Source organism: Zeugodacus cucurbitae, chromosome 4 (assembly GCF_028554725.1).
Source record: "Zeugodacus cucurbitae isolate PBARC_wt_2022May chromosome 4, idZeuCucr1.2, whole genome shotgun sequence".
Classification (NCBI taxonomy): Eukaryota; Metazoa; Arthropoda; class Insecta; order Diptera; family Tephritidae; genus Zeugodacus; species Zeugodacus cucurbitae.
The window spans coordinates 63,034,008-63,059,521 of NC_071669.1; the positions used below are offsets into that span (position 1 = coordinate 63,034,008).

Consider the following 25,514-nt stretch of genomic DNA (forward strand, 5'->3'; position numbering starts at 1 on the left):
AATAGAGTCCCTCTATATTGTATGGAGGCAAACAAAAAATATAATATTATACTTACAGATTTTATAAATCATCTAACGAAGCCATGGGATACAGACGTCAAGAGCCAAACAATAGCAAAATACAACAAAGAAAATTGCAGAAAACTTCTTTTATCGTATGTCTAACTGTTTTACTATACTCTGTTGTATATAGGATGGCTGATACAACATTTAACGTTTTTCTAAAAATAAGTTCTAATATTGGGAAATATTAGTAAAATCTGACTTTAAGCAATATATTATTTATTTTATCAAATCACATAAACATTTTATTTCTTTTAAATTCTATTACTTTTTTCTTTGAATAATTATTCAAAAATTGTAGTAGATTTTTTAATCAAACGCAACTCTGCACTTGCGCTAACGCTACAGCTTCTGTCAGTTTCCGTCGGCGCGAATCATAACATCTTAACCAAATTTGCTCTCGCTTGCAAAAAGTTGTAAATTTCCTTTGCTAATGTTTCCAAATGTTGTGTTTTGTTATTATTTCAATAATATAGTAAGGCTTCTACTGAAAATAAGTCGAAAATGTAACCGGGTGTTAATATGTGCGCGATAATCGTTTAATTTCGGTATCCGTGGTCTTGGCATAGGTTTGTTTGAGAAATAGTAGTTATTTATGAATTATTTAAAAGAATCATTAGTGATCCACAGTGTGTTAGGAATGTAGGACCTTGAAATAACATATTTAACATATTAGCAGGTGAGTTAATTCTTATACGCAATTTAGTTCAAATGTTCTCACATGTGTACATAAATTTATACATTACTACAGATATACACACAAATACTGCTGATGTTGCTGTGGACTTTGTGCAGTGCCATCTGCAGCTCTTGTTTAGAGCAGAATTATTGCGGCAGCACCTGTAAGTGGATTTAGTGACCGACTGAAGATTACAGAAACAGGTATGTTTAATGAAAATTTACTCGAAAATTGTTAATAAATTTAAAAAAATATTATTCTTAAACAGGTGAATAATATTTTCTGCTTTATCTAGCTTAATTATGATCATAACGAAAAGCAACAAAATTGAATTTATTGCATAAAATTTACCAGCTAGTTTTGGCCCGCATTTATGCATCTATAATCACTTATATGTATATACATGTCTATGTACATATGCACTTTTGCTTAAAAATATGCAAACATTTGCAACACTCAATTCAAAATTACCGGAATTAAATCACAGTTGATTGCATTTAACACTGAACCACAATAAATGGATTTCAACCATGTTTACCTGTGAATGCGTGTAAGCGCTCGGATAAACATTTAATTTGTTTTTATCAACACCTCTACATACACATGTAAGTAAATATAAAGGCAAAAAAAACTTGCGCTGAACTTTATGTGCATTTAAAATACACATTGAAAAAAATAACAACAACAAAACTATTAATTATACTTTAAATATTTTAGTAAATTAACTACTTCCAGCATTATTTTTTATGCTTGTGCAATTTAAATATAACTGTATTTTACAGCAACAGTATGCACATGTAGATATGTCTGTATGTACATAAGAAATTGCGCACTTAATTTATTACTTAGTCGTGTGCGAGTTGTAGTTGTTTTTTTTTTTTTCAATATTTGTATTATTGTTGAGTTGTTAACACGATCAGATTTTCCGGTGTCAGCGTATGATAAGTTAATTAAATTATATAAATTTTAAATTTTTTATACAAGCGTAAGGCGGACATTTTCAGGTGATTTATAATAAGTGAGTGAACTAAGTTGTGGCAGAAATGTGTTGGTATTAAAAATTTATTATATATTTAAAAATGGTGTTGAAACTGAAATACTATTTTAAAAATTTTATGAAATGTATTTTAAAAGTGCATTCGCTCCCGAGTAACCATTACATTAAGGGGTTACATGGGTTTCGTGGATTCAAAAGATCGATTTTTTGTTTTTTTGGCCGTCATAATTTTGGCAACATCTCAAGAATATTATCCTAAATTGTCAAGTCGATCCGAATATTAGTTTCGGAGATACAGCCTTTGGAAGGTGTGCGCTCCAAGTCAGGTATTATTGTTACTCAAAACTTTAAACGCGTTTTTCTCGGAACCGTGTTTTCAAAGTCGGTTGTCAAATTTCAAATTTCTCGAAAAGTACTCAACCGATCTTGATGAAATTTTGAACAGGTGTTCAAAATACAATTAACTCGTTCGTGCTTGAACGAAGGATTTTACTTTTTTTTCAATTACAACTATTTAAAAAAAAACAAAATGTCAGGTAAATTGGACCGAAATTTTTCTTTTTGTAAAAATATCTGCCAAAATTCCAATTTTCACTATATTTGTCTTTCCTTCGTTGAAGCACGAGTTTATGGTCTTACCTAAAACACTTTCTTTCATTTTGGATGATCCTGTCAGGAGTTACGCTGACAACGCGGACGCACTTTTTTTCCGAGGGGTCACCGGAAATGACGTCGCAATGGAGGAGTTTTACTTTTTTTTGAAAATTTCAGAAATTATTCTATAAATCTGTATCTATAAGACAGAAAAAAGTTTGAATTAAATAAATAATTTTTTACATGGAAAAAATATTTAAAATATACCATTTTTACGCGACAAAACCCATGCCCCTTAACTCATATTAAACAAATTTAGCCGCGCCCAACCATTGATAAATGCATCCACTTCGTTAGATTTATTTATGTGTGTTTGAAAGTTATTTATTTTGTACTCTCATAAATTAAATTGTTTATTTTATAATAATTTGGAAACCAAAAGACCGATTTTTTATGCCACATACACACACATTACACACATGCATATATATCTACTTGTCCTTGCCGCACACCTGACGCATGAATAAATGATTATTGTCATTCTTTTTCGTTTTCCTACGTTTATTATGACAGCTGCCATCTTCAATGTCTGTTTAGCAGCCATTTTCAATTCATCAACAGGCAGCCAGTGCCAAGTCATGACAGCAAGCGAGTTGAAATAAGCAAAAAAAAAAAATTGAAATAAGCAAAAAGTGAAGTAGAAAATTTGTGGAAAAGAAATTGTCTAAATTTTTTAGAAGCAAACTCATGCCAACATTTATTTGCTGAAAAATTGATATATCGTATAAGCGATATGTATTCTTTTTTTGAAAACACTCACATTATTAATAACAGTTATTTCAATAATTTCGAAATGATTTTAACTTTTTGTTGTAGGTGTTTCAAATTGAATTGAAAGCGAAATCAAAATTTTTAGTTTTATAAAGTAGTTTGATACAAATCAAACATTTGATGACTCAATCAATCTGAGCTGATTATCTTACTACGGGTACATAAGACCTTTAGCCCCACCTGTAAGTGGCAACTATGTATAAGTTATAATAAAGTGCACACCAATCCGCTTATTCCAACAAGTAACAGTTATATAACTGCAAGTGCGTGTCATTGTTGAAGTGAGTGTATTTGACAACCTTTTCTTTTTCCATACTTTGTCTGCCAATCATTCAATTGGATCAACAGTACTTTGCTGTCTTTAGTTAGGCACTTGCCACCAAGTGTGTCAACAATTGTTTTAAGTGGCAACATTTGTGTGAATTTCTAACGATATTCTGTTCGATGACATGCGAACGCAGCGAACGCAAAAGCATACACGCCGTGAAAGCTTTGCGTGAAACTCTGTTCTCTTCTTCCTCTTGATATTTATTTTCTTTAAATGTGTTCCAAGTTTCTTGCTTTGGTGTCATGTGAAATGTCCAACTGAAGTGCCTCTTAAAGACTAACTAGAGTGAAAACACTTCTCACAGCGTCTTCATGCTTTAAGTGTCAGCGGTTAAGAGCGACGTTAAAATGTCAGCAATGAAATGCTTAAATATTATATAAAAGTCTTTAAAAGTAAGGAATCACTTATATTTAAATTAAAGTGTACAAATATAGGATTATTTTTTACAAATTCTTGAACCCTAAGCTAAGCTACATGTTCTTATTTCGAATACAAAATTTATTTTCTTCAAATTTATTTTCACATCAAAACTACTTCCCATAGTCTAAGGTAGAATCACACCGTTGGCCTCTTTAGCTAAAGCGAACTTTATGTCCAGAAACAAATCTTGATGAGTTTTTCGGAGTAAATTTAATTCTGGAACTTTAAAACTTGAAACAATCACCTTGAACGAAATCTGGTTAGGCATAATCAAAATGTTCTGGAATAGCATAGAGAAATTTATTGATCGTGTTTTTGGGTTCGTTGAGTTCAATGAAAACCAAAGAGAGAGCAAGTGAGAGAATATTACTCTGGATGGTATTGATAGATTCAATAATTTCTGTGCGATTACATATCCCACGTTTGGCAGAATGAAGGTAATGAAATCGATTCATTTGGGTACGATCCACTAATTCTTTTCAAGTATTATTAGTAGTATGCTTAAAATATTCCTAACCTAATAACCTGTGACAAATGATACCATGATACCACCATATACTAAACGATATGTTTCAACTAAATAAAGAGTGATCCATTTCGAGGTTGCCAACTTGTTTAAAGAAAAAACACAGAAAATTCACATTTAATGAGGGATGTTTATTATCATTCTAAAGAACTTTCTTAGCATTTATTTTTTTTTTAAATTATCTTTTTCAAATATTATCCGCGGCAACGTGTCTCATTGTCGCTCCGTTGAGTCCAATTTTTGTTGATTCGTATGGGCATTTCGATTTCGGTAACTGGCGAATGATACGAGTGATGTTTTGCTCCAAGGCATGAATCGAAGTGGGGCTTTAGACTTTACATATCCCCACAGAAATAGTCTAAAGATGTCTAAAGGTGATCAATCGGCCGGCCAAAAACTTGTAATTATCGGCTGAGCGAAGTAATCTCTCAATAAATCCCTTGATTGATGTGATGTGTGGGAAGTGCCGTCGTCTGAAACCAAATGTCGCTAAGCTCACGTGCTTCAATTTCAGACATCAAATAGTCGGTTATCATGGCGCGATAACGGTCGCCATTTACGGTTACGTTCTCACCGGCATCATTTTTCATGAAATATGAGCCGATAATTTAAGATCTCGACGTCAAGTCGTTCCATTCGTCAGCTCCAGTTGCTGCGAATTGCGACGAATCGACCCTCTACGGCCTTCATATACACTCTCATCTATGACTGCTATATTTTCTTCATATATTATCCAATAATGATTGCTGGTTATTAAGATGGGTGACCATTTATTGCTATATGAATTTCTAGCTCATAATAACCTTATATTTTGAGATTACGGAGTTCAATTTTTAAATAATTTTTTTTTTCGGTTAAAATCCGACCAAGTGGAACATTGCCGATTTGAAGCTCTAGTATCAGCCTTACTAGTTTTTAAAGACTTCAATAAAGTCTCTAAAAGACCTTTCTGAAAACTCTTTTAGCTCCTTAATCAATTACTATCAATAGGAAACACATATCCTCCATTTTCATATAGCGCTGATAAGATAATAACCGCATATGAAACAAAAGTGTGCCAACAAAATCATCAGGCAAACATTAATATAGTCGAAATTCGGAAAAGTTAAAATGGTTCAAGTATTTACATATACATACATACATATTTGAATAACTCAAACGCCGCTCACAACGTGGCACACAGCAATTTAACAACTTTTCAATTTGAATTTATATGTACGTATGTATGTATCGCAGGTCTCACTTCGCAAACGCATGTCTGCATATTTCACCGTTATTTACATATGTGAGTATTATTGTTCCGAAAACTTTGTTGAAATATTAACGTTGGTTTTGTTGCTTTTTTAACGAGTCGCAGAGCGTTTTTCACTCACATATTCGAATTTCGGTGCAGTAGCATGTGTACTTATGGCTGTATGGTGTGTGTGTGTATAAGGAGACATTCATCCAGTGTTCATCTACTTGTTTGATTATGTGAGCACAATGAACCAAAAATCAGAGGTTATTGTGGCGGCACATCCAAAAGATTTATAAAAAAATTTGTAATTTTTACACAATTTCAAAATTTGTTTAAAAATATAATTTCTAATAATTTTTTCTAATTTATTTTTATTAAAATTTTATTTTTAAATTTTAAAAAGTATGTACAGTATTTTATAATGTTTTCGAAAATCTACACTTTTGGTTCACTGTGTTATTGCAGCTACTCGTAAGTGTGCGCGTCTGTCAGCGTTTGGTACGCTTTCATGTCTATTTGCATAACTGTGACAAGAATTAAACATTCATACATTCATAACAGTTTATTTATTTAAGTAAATTGAGTTTTCATAGATGACATATTCGTAATACAATTTCCCAAGGCAGAGTGCAAGCGTAAGTAATTTGTTTTAGCGTCGCTTCACGCACACACAGACACACACACACACGTACAGCGCGAGGTACAACTGATGGAAGATAAATGTTTGGTTATTTGCTAGTGATACACATAACAGTATGTATATGGTAGATCAGAAATATGAAATGAATATTAGCCATTAAAACCGTCAGAAATTTCGGTGGAGTTTAATGGAGTTTTAGTCTCCAAATATTTTGTTTAAGGAGATTTTCAGGGAATGGAAAATAACAACAAAATGAAGGTTTCGGGTGTAACCGAACATTTTGTACTCTCGCAATTTATTTTCAGCAATTTTTTAATAGAACACACAATTTGATCAATATATCCGTCATAAATTCCAATAGAATAACGAAAATCATTATATGTAGTATATGTGCTGAGGTAATTCCTGAACCGATTTCACTAATTTTCACTCTCTTAATTTTGCCAAGATATCTCACATAACCGACATATGCGGAATAAAGCCCACCATATTTTTAAAAAACATATAATTAGGTGTATGGGAGCTAGGGGAAGTTATAGCCCGATTTTAATAATTTTTAGAACAGAGACACCCTATTAAAAAAATTAAAATATCTGAGAGATTTACCGATATTTTCGGTGAAAAATTACCCTTACGCACTGAGTTCTTCTTGTTCGATATCCGGCGCCTTGAAAAGTTATATTCCGATTTCGACAATTTTTCCGCAAGTAAAGCCACAGATGATATACAGTATTTGTCTCTCTTCAACAGTTCCTTATGTGTATAAAATGAAGCAATCACATGGAATTCAAAATTAAGTTGTTTGGAAAGTAGTCGTGGTTGTGAACCGATTTCGTCCATTTCATCCGTGTTACCAGTATGCCAAGAAATTATAATGTACGGAATATCATTGAAATCGGTCAAGTAGTTTTTGAGATATGATTTTTGACCCATAAGTGGGCAACGCCACGCCCCTTTTTCACTTAGTGAGTTAAACCGCTTTTAGTAATTTTCAACATAACTTTTATATAGGAGGTGGGCATGGTTATAATCAGATTTCTTTCATTTTTGGACTGCATTAAGAAGTGGCTAAAATAAACGACTGCAGAAAGTTTGTTTTATATAGCTTTATTGGTTTGCGAGATATATTCCAATAAAAAAAATACACCCCCTTCGCTTTGCGATCCTTTGTACCAAAGGTTTTCAGTTTTTGCCATTTAGTGAGCGTTCCTCGAAGGAACATGTGTACCAAGTATCGTGAAGATATCTTAATTTTTACTCAAGTTATCCGGACGGACGGAGATATACATCCGGATTTCAACTCGTCTCGTCATCGTGATCATTTTGATATACATAACCATATAGTTTCATGACTTACAAACAACCGTTATGTGAACAACGCTTTTGTTGCGAGAGTATAAAAACGAGATCTTAATCTTTATAAGACTAGGCTAGTAAATAGAGTATGTTTCTTCACTGAAATTTATTACATTTAGGGTCTAGAAGTTTTTGTATAAGATATTAGACAGCCCAGAATACTGAACAATGATATTCCTTAGCCTTCTTATTTTGATCTGCGAATAAAAACTTAAAGTAATCACGGCAAACTAAAGAAAACAGCAAGGCCTTGAGCTTCAACCCATTAAACTTTTCATAACATCACATAATAAGCTCCTTCGAAGCGAATCATTATTTTACAAACACATTAAAAATATTCAAAGCTTTGCTTATCAGTCTACAGCAGCTTATGCCAAGCGCAATATAACTTTAACCAACACAATCATAAGAATCTTCTTTAATTTCTTACTTTTAGAACGCAACTAAAAACACAAAATCTCATTATGTTCTTCCGTGTACGCCATAATATTAGTGAAAATAATCATAATGAATTGCTGCATGCCTCTTAAGTTTTAAATAAGCATAAATTTTGCATGCCAACTAAACGCATACATATGCTCTACACTACACTTGTGAAAGAATTGCAAAAAAGGCACAGATAAAAATAAAAGCTTTCATTGCCACTAAAATGCTTAAGCATTGCAAATTTTCTGCATCAATAAATAATGCAGCGCTTGGCTGAGGCGTCGCAGCGTTAAATTTATGCAGCTGCAGTCGCTCGCCCGGCGTTTGGTTCAAGTGCAAATTGCATACATTAATTTTATCACTATTTGCTGAAGTGCCTATTATGCTTGTATACCGAGGCGCATAAATATGGCTATTATGTACGACACCGGTTTTTATTGACAATAAGCAGTAAGGTTATGCCATAAAGTGCGATAAGTATGTGTGGAATACGTGTGTAGTGTCACAATATCTCGGGTTTTAATCACTGTTGAGTTTATTGCTATGTGAATCTGTCGCTAAAATAGTTATTTCGTGTCACCAAGCGTTAGAAAATAGTTCAGGTCCACGTTCTTGACCAGTGTTGTGCGGTGCGGCCTTTTCATTTCTATACTGAAATTATTATTGTTGAAATTTTATGTGAATTTACAAGAGCAACAAAAAAATCGTATGCCCCATCTCGAGAACTATTCAAATATATTAAGATAATCACAATGAGTAATGAAAAGCTGAACATATTTTCTATTCAACGTTCACTCTTGACCTCTGAAAAGACTGACGGGGTGCAGCATGAATATATTTTCACTTTTTCTATGAGATCATTGACTCCAAGCCCAAAAAATATGAAGAGGACTTCTATTCAGAGCATATGAAGTTATATTTGGAACCCTTTTCCATTCTTCTCAAAGGAGATATTTTAGATAAGTTTAGAACCCTCGAGTCAAAGTTGATGAAATGGTTTTTCTATTGTCTATCCTGACCTGCAGCAAATAAAACTATCGCTGGCGGAATGTAAACGAAAAACTAATAAGAATAGGAAGAGTAAGGATCCATAAATCAAAGAAGGAACTAATTGATTAATTAACCGGCCTCTGCTCGATTAAAGCGCTGATCTAGATCGATTTACGATTCAAAATAAATATTAGGTTGACAAATATCCCCCTTCCGCCTTTTTGTCTTTTGAATTTCGCGGCTATGTATAAAGCGCTACTGAGCTCATATCTGAAAGGTCCTGACATGACCTACAAAACGACGCTATGCATGATTAGTTTAGATATTGCGTTTAACAGTTATGGACGTGTACACATGGAGTTCACTAACGCCGAAATTCGACACCATCGATAAGCCAGCCGTCGGAAGACCTGTGACGACGAATATCGATCAAATCATGGAAAACACCGAGTTAGACCGGCATGTGTCATCTCGCGACATCGTCTAGGACCAAACCATTTTAAACCATCTGCAGAAGGCTGGGTACACAAAAAAGCTTGATGTTTGGGTGCCGCATGATTTGACGACAAAAATCCTTCTGGACCAAATCAACGCCTGTCATATGCTGCTGAAACGGAACCAACTCGACCTATTTTTGAAGTGGATGGTGACTGGCGACGAAAAATGGATCACATACGACAATATCAAGCGAAAACGGTCGTGGTCGAAGGGTGGTGAATCGTCTCAAACAGTGGCCAAGCTAGGGTTGACGGACATGAAGGTTTCACTGTGTGTTTGGTGTGATTGGAAAGGTATAATCCACTAGGAGCTGCTTCCATATAGCCAAACGCTTAATTCAACCATCTACTGCGAACTTGACCGCTTGAAGCAGGCGATCGACCAGATCGGCCAACAGGGAGGGTGTTATGTTCCACCAGGACAACGCCAGACCATACTTCGTTGATGACTCGTCAGAAGCTACGGGAGCTCGGATGGGAGGTTTTATCACATCCACCATATAGCCCGGACATAGTGCCAGTGATTGCCACCTGTTGCTGTCCATGGCAAACGCCCTTGGTGGAGTAAAGTTGAACTCAAAAGAGGCTTGTGAAAAGTGGCTGTCCGAGTTCTTCGTAAATAAGGATGAGGGCTTCTACGAGGGAGGTTATCGAACGAAACGGCGCATTTTTAAATCCGATCACTGTAACACTTTTTATAAAGCATTGAATAAAGGCAAAAAAGCGGAAGGGATATTTGCCAACTTTTATAGAAATTTCTTTTTTTTTGTTGTGATGATAATTTATTTAAATATTATGTTGTTTATTCTGTTACCCACATCATTTACTATTTACTAAAACACTTTCCATAATATGTTATTACATCAGTTATTGAACGGAAATTACAAGGAATGTAGGAAATGAAATAATACCACAGCCACAATTCAGATCAGTTATGAAAAGTGAAATTTATAGCAATCATCAATGGCGAGATAAACTGTCCAAAGCATTGAAATAATGTGTGATATATGTGAATTCCGTTTTCACAATTTATTCTGGATTGCGCATTGAATAATATAGTTACTCATACGCCATGGCTGCCACTTTGGTATACATTGATACTTATACGGAAAAATTTTTAATGAAACTATGGCTGAAGAAATATAAAATAATAATTCTCGCTATTTTCAAAATCCATTCAATTAAATTCCCATTAAACTACTCTGAAAATGCCATTCACATACGTTAAGCACGTTAAGTGCACTGCCAATCTAAATTCAAATATTTACAAAACTGAAAAGTTGAAACAATGAAGCGCCAGCAAAGTGAACAGCTTGAACTTAAACGAAGTGGCGCAACATTTCCCAAGCGCTTACTTCCGTTATACAAGAAAAATTTGTTGCAGCTACTTCATAGTGTTGTTGTTGTGTCTATTTTGCATAGCACATTGTTGTTACTGTTGTTGTTGCGTATATATTTCATCATCGCCAGCCAGCATGACTTCGCTCATTTCCACGAACGCATTATTATTTACGCGCTAAACGAATTTGAACGCAGCGACGACGTGCCGGAAGTTGTTGACGGATACTGTTAGCTGTGGAAATGACTACCAATTACTAACAACAAATTTTCAAAATTCCACCCGCTGAGTTTGCCTTACGCGCTGCCATCAAGTGCATAGTTTTCAAGTTTGTTTTTGAATGTTGGGCGTAAGAACTGTTAAAACAATATATTGTGCAAAGAGTGGGGATGAGAGTTGAATTTAAGTATTTTAACTTTAGTATTTGTTTATGTGCGGGTTAATTTGGGTTATACCAGGTAATATTGCGCGTAAGTTGGTTGAGGTTTAGTAGGAATTGGAAGAGATACTGTAAGTTAGGTTTAAACGCATTGCCATCTTGAAGATATTGAGAAGAGGAAAGGGAAATTTGAGGAATATTTTTATGAAGTACAGTTATGAAAACTAAGTATTTTAGTTAGAAGTCTTCGTCTGTTTGTATAAGTATTTTGTTGCTTTTTTTGGCATTGGCCTACGATTGTCATTAGCGAGTTTAGAGATAAATTTGGTTACTATTATCATGAATATGACTTAATTCAAGTTTCAAAAAGTTTATGAATCTCATAACTTGGAATAAATTTTTCTTTAGATTTACGACAGACAATCTGGTCGCAAATGCCATTGATTAATTTAACAATGTGCTAGTAGAGTAGAGTTTGTTGTATTTCCTAATAGAGTATGCTGCGTTAGGTATTTGGACTGATCCTTGAGCCGGGAGATCACTGTTGGACATTTGTTGATAAGTTTTTTGAAGTGTCAAACGTCTACTACGTAGACTAATCTACTCAGACAATTTCGAACGAGTTTTTGTTTCCAGAATCTCCTTATAGATAGCTAAAATTAGGAGATCTTTTATTATACCGTGGGATAAGCCTCCTAAAGGTTCTATCGAGCGTACTGTGTGAAAGACTAAAGCTCACCGTCAACAAACTGATTGGACCTTATCAGTGCGGCTTTAGACCTGGAAAATCAACAACTGACCAGATATTTATCATGCGCCAATTCTTGGAAAGACCCGTGAAAGATCGACACACACCACCTTTTTGTCGATTTTAAAGCTGCTTTCGACAGCACGAAAAGGAGCTGCCTTTATGCCGCGATGTCTGAATTTGGTATCCCCGCAAAGCTAATACGGCTGTGTAAGTTGACGTTGAGCAACACCAAAAGCTCCGTCATGATTGGGAAGGACCTCTCCGAGCCGTTCGATACCAAACGAGGTTTCAGACAAGGTGACTCAGTATCGTGCGACTTCTTTAACTTGATGTTGGAAAAAATAATACGAGCTGCAGAGCTAAATAGAGAAGGTACAATCTTCTACAAGAGTGTACAGCTCCTTGCGTACCCCGATGATATTGATATCATCGGAAGCAACAACCGCGCCGTTTGTTCTGCTTTTTCCCGCATGGATAAGGAGGTGAAGCGAATGGGTCTGGAGATGAATGAGGACAAGACGAAACATCTCCTGTCATCAAGCAAACAGTCGGCGCACTCGCGTCTTGGCTCCCACGTCACTGTTGAAAGTCACAACTTCGAAGTCGTAGATAATTTCGTATACCTGGGAACCAGCATTAACAACACCAACAATGTCAGCCTCGAAATCCAACGCAGAATCACTCTTGCCAACAGGTGCTACTTTGGACTCAGTAGGCAATTGAACAGTACAGTCCTCTCTCGACGAACCAAAATCAAACTCTACAAGTCGCTTATCATTCCCATCCTGCTTTATGGTGCAGAAGCTTGGACGATGTCAACATCAGATGAGACGACACTAGGAGTTTTCGAAAGGAAAATTTTGCGCAAGATTTATGGTCCTCAGAACATTGGCGATGGCGAATACCGCAGACGATGGTACGATGAGCTGTACGAGTTATACGACGACATTGACATAGTTCAGCGAATAAAAACACAGCGGCTACGCTGGCTAGGTCATGTTGTCCGAATGGACGAAAACACTCCAGCCCTGAAAGTGTTCGTCAATCTAGTGACTGATAGATTTATACAAGATCGCATTGCAGATCTGCTATCTAAGAGACTTCCCTGAAATATGCTGAACTCCGAAGTAGTAGATCGACGATCTCTGTTCGAAAAAATAATGGCTCGGGGATCTGAAACCCAAATTAAGAGATAATATCCAACATAGATTCGCTTAGCACCTTAACTGTGAACTTAATTACATAATACTCGGCAGGGCTTACATTTGTCCTTTTCCTACTTTTTTTAATATTATTCTAAATTAGATAACTTTTTCAATATTCAACCATTTCATTTTGTCGCAAATATTAAAAATAACTCAGCTCTGCTCCAAACAATTAAATCTGAGTTCGTACCGACATTTTTCACTGAAATGTCACGTACGAGCACACAAAATTAAGCATACCTTCAAACCAACAGGTGAACCGCAAAAAAAGTTTTCGAAAAAGTTGTGACAAAAACTGAAAAAACAATGGGAATGAGGTGAAGAGATCAAACTCCTATCTCCATATGGAAGAGATAATAAAGAGATTTAAACAGCTGAACTATTTGGATGCAAAAACAATTAATTTGTTTTTCCATTAAAGAAATTTTTTCAATTTAAATATTTATTCAGCAAAAACGAAATCAAGCTCACACTGTAACTGATCAGACTGCTCATGACTTTGTGCATTTGTCAAATGTAAAAATTAAAAGAAAATCACGAAAGTGAAATAACAAAATAAAATTGCACAAAAACAAAATGCAACGCACAATACAAAGTACAAATTTAATCACACTTAACACTCGGGAGATTTCCGCGACTCTTCAAGCGCGCGCTAACCACACAATCACGGCCACTGTGCGCGCCACCGACGTCTATCAACAGCTGCAGCACAGCAGTAGCAGTGGCAGCACAAGCAATTTCACAGCTGCCAAACTTCAAATTATAATTAAAATGCTTGCAGCTGTGAAAGAAAAACAACGCCAAACAGATGACAGCTATGACACTAGAGCAACAATGTGGTTGGCAAGAGAAAAATATGCACAGCTGCAACAACAACAACAACAACAACAACTCTACTAATGTCATTTTCCAGTTGCTCATACGCCAGCCAACCAGCCAGTCAGCCACCGAAGTCAAGGCAGTCCGTGTGATGAGTGTGAAGAAAGCAAAAACAAAAAAATTGCAAAAAAAGTTGAGAAAATGGTAGAGCGCTGGTCTCACAGCTCCCTCGCGTATAACTGTGCAGTGTTGTCGCCGTTGCCACTCTGTGATTGTTGCATTGCAGTGAATAAACGATATGAAATTTGTCGCCACAATGCCACAGTTGGCTGGCAGTTAGTTTGTTTGAGCTGGTCCCCTTTGTGTTCATTGAATTTTCCGCTCGCCTTATCTGTGAGTCTCATAGCGCGCTCTACCCCTTTTAAGTGTCCGTACGCAAACACTCAAGCAGTGCTCTCGGTCAAAATAATAAAAAGCTTGATTTGACAGAAAATTATTATTATTTTTTTAATTCTAAAATACATTATTTTAAATGGAATTATTAGAAAATAGAAAAAGGTTAATATATTTCTGAAGTATAATTATGTTAAAATGATATTTCTTTAAATATTGGACGGCTGTCACGGTCTGTCAAGAGTTTCCCTCCTACAGTTGGAAGCTCATTCTAGAACTTTGGAAAGTGATATGACAACCTCTCACTCTCAGATATAATTGTTCTCTAGCGTTTTTCCCAGGATCCCCCCACAAAGTTAGCAGAGGCTCCACCTCTTGCTTCCGCTCTGCTAACTGTTTCTATCGACTGACTGACTACCGACTTGCCGCCATTTATGGCACAGAGCCCCCTAGGAACCCTGTCCGTTTTAAAAGTCGACGTCCATTTTTATATTGTTGCCATTATTCATTCTAATAGGATCCCCACTCAAAGCCGCTATCCAGTTCCCAGAATGTAATCACCTTTAAGGGTCCCAAGGTTACCTCATTTAAGAGACCAAGACGAGGGTGGACGTAATTCGTTCAGAGCCGACCAGCACAAAGAGAGAGACTTCTCAATCAACTTAATAATGATGGCAGAAGAACGTAATGTGAAGACTGTCAGTGTTTTAATGGAACGAAGACAGTCTTGGCATTATCCAGCCAGTCATTTGTGAAGGTTTTCATCCCCGCATACTTAGGTGGCGGGATACTTCGACCATCAGCCTTGATTGCAATCAAATCCAAAACCAACCATAGTCCTAATTCGTTATCCATGTAAATCTAATGTCAGAAGTCTGTAAGGAGTTCTTTGTTCGCGAAGAACGCAAATCATTTAGCGTTACCCAGGATGTGGATATGAGAATACTTTCAGACTTAATTCCTATAATGAGTATATTGAAGTGATACTCGAACTCAGTATTCGGAATCAATCATACTTCTATGACATTTTTCCTGCGTCAAATCTACTATGAATGCATAGAGTCTCGGTTTGAATTATAATAACATAGATATAAATATTTGAATCAATACCGAATACTTTAAGTCAATCGTCGGTACCCAAGATTTAAACACTATTAAAAATCGATTACTCCAAGTCCCACATAAAAAGTGAAACAGTTGAAAAGGAAAACAAAAATGCGCCACGAATTCTCCGCTTACCCCTCTTACTTGCGAACAACACCTGCTGTAAACTATTTCAGCTAATCCTTATCCATTGCCTTCACAAGTATGCATACTTAAGAATTTGTGGCATTTGGAATTTGATGCGGTTTGCCAAGGAAAGCAAGAGGAGCAAGGGAGCGCGATCAGCGTAAAGGTAAATAGTAAAGAGTTTACACCAACAACACACAGCACAGTGTTGTGGAACCCTCTTTCATGACGCTGATATTAGATACAAAAGCAGCAACAACACTTCCCCCAGCTATTAACGGCATTCCGCAAGAGATACTCGTTACTTTCGGCAAAGCGAGCGCTCTCACTAAGCATTTATGTACTTGTAGCAGAAAGTGTGGGACTTGGCAATGCCAAACGTCAAAGCGTTGGAAAAATGCGAAGACAGAGTAGAATTACAGGCAGTGGTAGTTCGAGGCGGCCAAGTGAAGTGCATTGAGGTGGTTTGGAGCAAATTAAGTTGCCTTGATTAACAGCTGTGGAATGTTGTTGCGGTCGGTTACTTGATGCGTTCGAAAACTGAACTGACAATGAAGTGGTCGACTTTGTGGTCGGAAGTGCTTAATAGGAATTCGTTCGCAGGAATATTCGTGTGCCGTCGTAAAAATATGTGGGTGTGTATGAATTTAAGCGCTGTCAATCAGTGAAATTAAGAGTTGACATAATATTTTAAATTTTTTGTGTTGAATTTAATGAGTTTTCAAAATTAATACATGGGATATTATGAGTATTCTTAACACAACTCATATACAAATTTAATTTTTATACTCTCGCAACCTGTTGCATAGAGTATAATAGTTTTGTTCACCTAACGGTTGTTTGTGTCACCAAGAAATATAAGAGTTATATATAAGAGGCGTGACCCCACCCCCAAATAGGGTTTTTGTATATAACTCGCAAACCAATAAAGCTATATAAACCAAACTTTCTGCAGTCGTTTATTTTAGCCATTTACTTATACAGTCCAAAAATGAAAGAAATCGGATAATAACCACGCCCACCTCCCATACAAAGGTTAGGTTGAAAATTACTAAAAGTGCGTTCACTCACTAACGAAAAACGTCAGAAACATCAAATTTTACATAAGAAATGGCAGGAGGAAGCTGCACTGAGATTTTTTTACAAAATGGAAAATGGGCGTGGCGTCGCCCACTTATGGGTCAAAAACCATATCTCAGGAACTACTAGACAGATTTCAATGAAATTCGGTATATAATATTTTCTTGACACCCTGATGACACGTGTGAAAAATGGACGAAATTGGTTCACAACCACGACAACTTACCATATAACTCATTTTTGAATTACATCTTATTCCTTCACTTTATAATATATACATTAGAAACCAATGAAAATAGCGAAATAAAACTTTACACAAACACTGCATATGATCTGTTGCATCACTTGTGAAAAAATTATCAAAATCGAACTATGACTTTTCGAGGCCCCTGATATCGAACATGAAGAACTCAGTGCCTAAGGGTAATTTTTCCCCGAAAATATACTTAGGTAAATCCCTCAGATATTTTAATGTAATTCATTCCCTCTGAATTTTTTTCTTATAACAGTTTCTCTCTGTACCTGAAATGGTAAAAATCGGGTCATAACTTCCCCAGATCCCATATACCTAATTATAAGTAATATTAAATTAAGTGAGCGTATAGTCTTCGATACATTGTATCTTGGTGGTGGAAACGAGTGAAATCGGTTTAGAAATTACCTCAGTCCCCATATACTATTTATGATGATTTTCGTTATTCTATTGAACTTTATACCCAATATATGGGTCGAATTGTGTCATCTTTATAAAATTACATCAATAAATTGCGAGAGTATAAAATGTTCGGTTACACCCGAGCTTAGCCCTTCCTTACTTGTTTTTTGATATTTTATAACGATAACTTATTAATCGATTATTTAAAAATATTTGAAAATTTACCCGATTGTCGACTTTGGATTAAACTCTTGGAAACACCAACATTTGCTTCTGAATTTCTAAAATGGTTTTAATTTTATCCTTTTCTCCTGTAAAAAAGAATTAGTAGGATATTTTAACACCATATTACTAACACATATACAGTTTATAACTTAACCCTCGTTTTAACAAACTAATCCTATTTGAGTCACCCTCATAGTCGATTGCTTTGCGTTCAAAACGTAACCGAAGAAGGATAAATGAATAAGATAAAGTTAAAATACCAATGAAAAACGTTTAAGCATTCGTAAATGCCGACAAGTGCTAACTGCGAAGCCCTAAAAATTAAAATGTTAAATCCTATTACAGCTTGTGAAGCATTTTAGTAAATTGGTTTGGTGTTCAATTGAATGTAAATGCAGCAGGATTCAATTTCTATTCGCATAAGATATTTCTTAAAGATGTAGAACTTCTGGGAAGGATAGTTGTCAAATTAGCCGTCAAATTAGTTGTCAAACTAGATGTCAAACCAGCTGTCAGGACAACTGTCAAAATAGCTGTCAAACCAAGAACCCGTTTTTTTGACGTTTATGTTCAGCACAATTTGACACATTTCATACAATAATGAATCGATATTTTTTAATAAAAAACACTATTACCAAAGTTATCGATATTCAAGTATGAAACGAAACGATAATTTCTGTAAATTTAAGTTTGCCTACTTTCTGAGTGTCCGCTACCTTCTTTAAGATTAAATATCAATAATTAATTTCACCATTCAAATACATACATATATTCTACTTACTTAACAGTACAACTACTCAAATATGCTCAAACGCCTATCGGCATTTGTCAAGCACCAAATTGACTGTGTTGCATTAGTGATGCTAACCATAGTTGCCACATAGGCAATTAGTATAACATTTGACCTGCAACCGCTGAGACAACACAGGGGGATAATTGTTGGCGTGGCTTTGGAAATTAGTGGTTTCAACAGCTACCACGCGGGGAATGCAGTGAGAGTGAATATGATATCATAAATAATGTTATGAGAATTATTATAATAATAGAATTATAATGACAAGCTTAAAGCTTTGCTAAAGCTCAAATACAATATTTTAGTTTACAATGAATGTAATATAATAAAATTTAAATCAAATATGTCACCACCAGTGAACCCAATACCTTTAAGCTGCACTTTGTGTTAAAAGCCGTGCGTAATCTGAAAAAAGAGAATCAGGTAAAAGCCTTTGGCTGATGGCATATTCATTTTAATCATTTATTTATTACATTTAAACTTTAATGCAATCGGCATACACTTTGAACTCGCAAGCCACATACGAACGAACAAGGCGTTGAATACGAATAATGCAATATTGTAAATGTATTAAATACATACATACATAACCATATACATATATATGTATGTATTTCAATAAATATATACGCTTCATTAAGAGCGCAAGCTTTAAAATGAGCCTGACGACGGCTGAATTAATTTTATTAAACGACAATGTTCGAAATACTTTAAATAAATATGTGCGGCAAACAGGTAAGAAGGTGTGAGTGGTCGCTTTGTATTATAGTATGAAAGCTTTATATACTTATGTAATATAATAAGAGCATATTAACATATATGTATATAATTAATTTAAACTTTCTGTGTATGTATTCGTGTATATGTGCGCCTTTAAGCCGCTTTTAATAAGCATTTATTCTTGCCTGGCAAATATGTGTGTATGATTGTATTAAGTATTCAGATAATATGCATTATTAATGAAATTTATTTGCTGCAGTTTGCACTGCGAAATTATTGACATTTTCAATAATAACAGAAAAGCGAAAATCCGTTATGCAACAGACAAATATTGACCTAAAATTTACTAAAGAAAATATGAATTATTCTTCAAGCAAACCAGCTTGATTTATTCGCATTACCAAAGCAATACAGGAATTTTGATATTATTCTGAAACTTAAATGCTTAGGAGTGTATAATAATAAATCTTGCTAAGAAGAGATTTTAATGTTTTTGTAATATTTTACTATAAACTAAAAAAATATCTTGAATACAAAATTCCAAAATTATTCATAATTCGTAATTCATAATTCATAATTCCCAGTACATAATTCATAATTTATAATTCATAATTCATAATATCTAATATCTAATTCATAATTCGTAAGTCATAATTCATAATTCATAATTCATAATTCATAATTCATAATTCATAATTCATAATTCATAATTCATAATTCATAATTCATAATTCATAATTCATAATACATAATTCATAATTCATAATTCATAATTCATAATTCATAATTCATAATTCATAATTCATAATTCATATTTCGTAATTCACAATTCATAATTCATAATTCATAATTCATAATTCATAATTCATAGTTCATAATTCATAATTCATAATTCATATTTCGTAATTCACAATTCATAATTCATAATTCATAATTCATAATTCATAATACATAATTCGTAATTCATAATTCATAATTCATAATTCATAATTCATAATTCATAATTCATAATTCATAATACATAATTCATAATTCATAATTCATAATTCATAATTCATAATTCATAATTCATAATTCATAATTCATATTTCGTAATTCACAATTCATAATTCATAATTCATAATTCATAATTCATAATTCATAGTTCATAATTCATAATTCATAATTCATATTTCATAATTCACAATTCATAATTCATAATTCATAATTCATAATTCATAATACATAATTCGTAATTCATAATTCATAATTCATAATTCATAATTCATAATTCATAATTCATAATTCATAATTCATATTTCGTAATTCACAATTCATAATTCATAATTCATAATTCATAATTCATAATTCATAATTCATAGTTCATAATTCATAATTCATAATTCATATTTCGTAATTCACAATTCATAATTCATAATTCATAATTCATAATTCATAATACATAATTCGTAATTCATAATTCATAATTCATAATTCATAATTCATAATTCATAATATCTAATATCTAATTCATAATTCGTAAGTCATAATTCATAATTCATAATTCATAATTCATAATTCATAATTCATAATTCATAATTCATAATTCATAATTCATAATTCATAATACATAATTCATAATTCATAATTCATAATTCATAATTCATAATTCATAATTCATAATTCATAATTCATATTTCGTAATTCACAATTCATAATTCATAATTCATAATTCATAATTCATAATTCATAGTTCATAATTCATAATTCATAATTCATAATTCATATTTCGTAATTCACAATTCATAATTCATAATTCATAATTCATAATTCATAATACATAATTCGTAATTCATAATTCATAATTCATAATTCATAATTCATAATTCATAATTCATAGTTCATAATTCATAATTCATAATTCATATTTCGTAATTCACAATTCATAATTCATAATTCATAATTCTTAATTCATAATACATAGTTCATAATTCATAATTCATAATTCATAATTCATAATTCATAATTCATAATTAATAATTCATAATTCATAGTTCATAATTCATAATTCATAATTCATAATTCATAATTCATAATTCATAATTCATAATTCATAATTCATAATTCATAATTCGTAATTCATAATTCATAATTCATAATTCATAATTCATAATTCATAATTCATAATTCATAATTCATAATTCATAATTCATAATTCATAATTCATAATTCATAATTCATAATTCATAATTCATAATTCATAATTCATAATTCATAATTCATAATTCATAATTCATAATTCATAATTCATAATTCATAATTCATAATTCATAATTCATAATTCATAATTCATAATTCATAATTCATAATTCATAATTCATAATTCATAATTCATAATTCATAATTCATAATTCGAAGTTTAAAACTTAAAATTCAAAATTCGAATATTCCGAATGAAAATACGAAAGTTGATTTTGATTATTACAAAGCTTAAAATCCGAAAAAAATTCAAAATCAAAAAGTCGAAAATTCAAAGTTTAAAATTCGAAATCAAAATGTCAAAATTCGAAATTGAAAATTAAATATTCAAAACTTAAATATTCAAAATCAAAAAGTTAAAATTCGAAATTCAAAAATCAATATTCAAAATTCGAAATTTAAAACTAAATATTCATTATTCAAATTTTGAAATTCAAAATCAAAATTCGAAATTCAAAAATCAATAATCAAAACTGAAAATTCGAAATTTGAAATACGAAATTCGACACTAAACTACAAATTCGGAATCGAAAATTCAAAATGTGTAAAATTCAAGTAGAGTTTCGAAACTCTACACACTAAACTGTGAATCGAATTTGAACACAGACACCTTTCGAAGAGTCAACTTCCTTGGTTGCACACATACAGATCCACATACATATATGTACTTCCATAAGTACGTATTTATCTATAGAAGTATCTCTGCTGATTTTATCCCGCTGATTGCTTTTTCTCCGACTCACACTTCATCATTTTATGCGCAACACATAATAACAACAAAAACAAATTATTACATTGCATATTGCACATAAAGCAAGAAGGCAAGGAGGCCAGCAGACACTGTCAGTTGCAGTCATCAATCTTAAAATTAAAAACAACTTCATTGAACTGAAAATAAAAGAGCTCTCCGCTGCATTTGCATAAATTTATACCATATTCCAGCTAGCAATCAGCAGCATCTTCGTTGTTGTGTTGTGCAATAGCTTCGCCTGTTTCTGGCATGTTGCTGTTGGATGTTGCACGTTGGATATTGCGTGTTGCTTGTAAGTGCATTAAAGAAAATTGCAGCCAAGGTAGAAAAGAAGTGCGGAAAAAAGCTAAGAGAATTGATGGAAAATTTGCATTGATGATGAAAATGAGTTACGCACACACAGTCAAGTACACTCATATACATATTTACTATGTGATATGTAATTTATACAGCAAATCATAAAATATCACGCCACAAGCTCTTTGCACACACACACTTTCTTATCAACAACTTGCAACTTTGTGTTGTGTAATGCAGTAGCAAAATGGAAAGTTATTCATAAGAAAGCTTAATTGCCAGCAAAAGCTCGACCACGCTTATCATTTGATGCAAATGAAGTAACCATCAGGGCTTTCGCTCAGCGCCAGTTGGTAAATGAAATAACTTGATTTTATATTTCCATATGTACTCAATTTCGAATCTTGTTAGATTTGACTTCGGTAAAATTTCATTTACTCTATAGAGCTTGAACCAGTGTTTTTTGGTCTGTAATGTTCAAACAAATATAAAATCTCCCCGGAAGCATTCGTTGCAATATTTTGAAGAATTATTACAATATATTCAGAAAGAAAATGAAGCAGCTCGACTCATTATAATATAAGACTGAATGAGACCTTGAAGTATAATTTTCGGCCTACTTGTGACTTGCCCAGAATTTCTCTGTTCGGTTTAGAGTTAAAGTGTAAACCATGAAGATAAGTTGTATTTACAAGGTTTGACCGAAGAGAGCTTAACAGAGAGCTGATTAGTATGTTAAAGCAAATAACTCTAGATCTTTGAACCATAATAGTTGGTTTTTTAAGTTAAGTAATATTTGCTGAGAAGATTCATAATACCCCCCTCCTTATTTCCGAAGAACTCGGACAGCCACTTATCACAAGCCTCTTTTAAGTTCAACTTCACACCACCAATGGCGTTCGCGATGGATAGGAACAGGTGATAATCACTTGGCGCTATGCCCGGGCTACATGTTGAATGCGATAAAACCTCACATCCGAGCTCCCGTAGCTTCCGAGGAGTCATCAACGAAGCGTGTGGTCTGGCATTGTCGCCTGCTTCAAGCGGTCCAGTTGTTCGCAGTAGATGGTAGAATTAAGCGTCTGACCAGATGGGAGCAGCTCATAGTGGATCCAATCCCACCAAACACACAGCAAAACCTTCCTGCCTATCAATGCAGCCTTGGCCACAGTTTGGGCCGATTCACCGGCCTTCAACCACAACCGCTTGATATTGTCGTATGTGATCCATTTTTCGTCGCCAGTCACCATCCACTTCAAAAATCGGTCGAGTTCGTTCCGTTTCAGCAGCATATCGCAGTTGTTGATTCGGCCCAGAAGGTTTTTTTGCGTCAAATCATGCGGATCCCAAACAGCAAGCTTTTTTGTGTATCCAGCCTTCTGCAGATGATTTAAACGCTCTGAATCGTCGAAACCAATCCTCCGCAGTTCGAAGTGATAGAGTACCTTCCCCCAAAACACCATTAACCTCACTGAACGTTTCTGTGCCTTATAACTGTTGAACGCAATATCCAAACTAATCATGCATAGCGTCATTTTGTAGGTTATGTCAAGACCTTTCAAAGATGTGTAGTTTTGCCAGATACGAGCTCTATAGCGCTTTATACATAGCCGCGAAACTCAAAAGACAAGAAGGCGGAAAGGGAGTTATATTACAACCTAATATAATGGTAATTTTAATTGAGTAATTTTGACCAGTTTCCGGAGGAGACGAGGAAATGTCTTAACTTAATAATAACTTTATAAAAAGAATCCGTAAATTATGATAAAATATACCGAAGTGATAAGTTCAGATATTTACCAAAATTAAAAAAATTTACTCTAGTTTATATCGACGAAAAGTTGTAAAATATTATTTTTTAATAATACATTGAAACTAATTCAAAAAATCTAGTGATTTACTATTATTAAATTTATTTAATTCCTTGCTCTTCCAGGAACATGTCATCGATTCTATCCTGACACCAAAACCAAGGTAAGCTTTAATTCCTTATTTCTATGTTAAAACAAATCCCTGCCCTGCATATTAAATGCCCCAATATCCGATAATTGAATGCATGAACCAAATACGTATTCCCCACACCCATTCACCAAGCAGGTGCCTCAGCCTGGGGCCCGCAGCAATCGCTATGTGGGTAATGCGAAGTAATTAATTAAGAGAATTTCAAAATCAATAGCAGCGGACAGCAAATTTGTCGGACGCATGTGATGTGTGAAAATTTTAGTGGCGCGCTGATGAAACACAAATAAAGGGATCAATGTGTAAAATAACTAGCCTGCAATTTACATACGCAGCCTTATATATTTGCAATCGCATATATTTGAGCACACGCACTGTCGATGACCACTCGTCACTCGCCACTACACTAGCCAGTGGGCAAATACTGCATGCGGCAATGCATTCAGCAGCGGTGAATTGAAACACAACTGCTCTGCTCTCAACGGCTGCTGCTCCGCTTGTAGTTTACATCTTTGTTTGTTTTCTTATTGAATTTTCCTGTTTACATCTCTGTACGCATACGCAACATTTGCCGAGGCATACACCGTAATCAATATGTTCGATTCGGAGTGATGCATTGACAAATACAATGCCAGCTCAATTTCACCGCCAAAGCACATATGTATTATACTTACAATCAGATATATGTATAGTTGTGTGCATTTGCATAATGCAAGTATAATGGATGGTTACCCAGTGAGCAAATTTTTGTGGGAAAATATGTATAAGGAAGATGGAAGAATATGTGGAATGAATCCTGGGTTCAGACTACCAGAAATGTATATATGTTTGTTGATGGCTAAACTCGCTCTAAATCTCCTGTAAAAGCAAATCGGTTGAAATGGAAGTGAGCTTTGAAATTTTACCCAAAAGTGGTCAGTGGCACGACGCATTTTTTATTTTTTATCTGAGAAATACAATATAGTTATAATTTATGTTTCTGTAGTTATCCTTTTTGGGGTTTAGAATATAACTGTTATATGACTGGTAAGTCGATTCTTCCATTTTAATCCAAGCATGAAATTCAATACTCCCACAAAGTTCGATTATTAATTAA

General features: G+C 34.0%; 1 long non-coding RNA gene across 1 annotated transcript; it reads left to right on the forward strand.

Annotated features, from left to right (window-relative positions):
• Positions 1–607: 607 nt before the first annotated feature.
• On the forward strand, positions 608–25,161 carry LOC128921561 (uncharacterized). The gene is made up of 3 exons (XR_008471000.1): positions 608–742; positions 815–945; positions 24,396–25,161. It is a non-coding gene; the product is annotated as an uncharacterized LOC128921561 (long non-coding RNA).
• Positions 25,162–25,514: the final 353 nt, after the last annotated feature.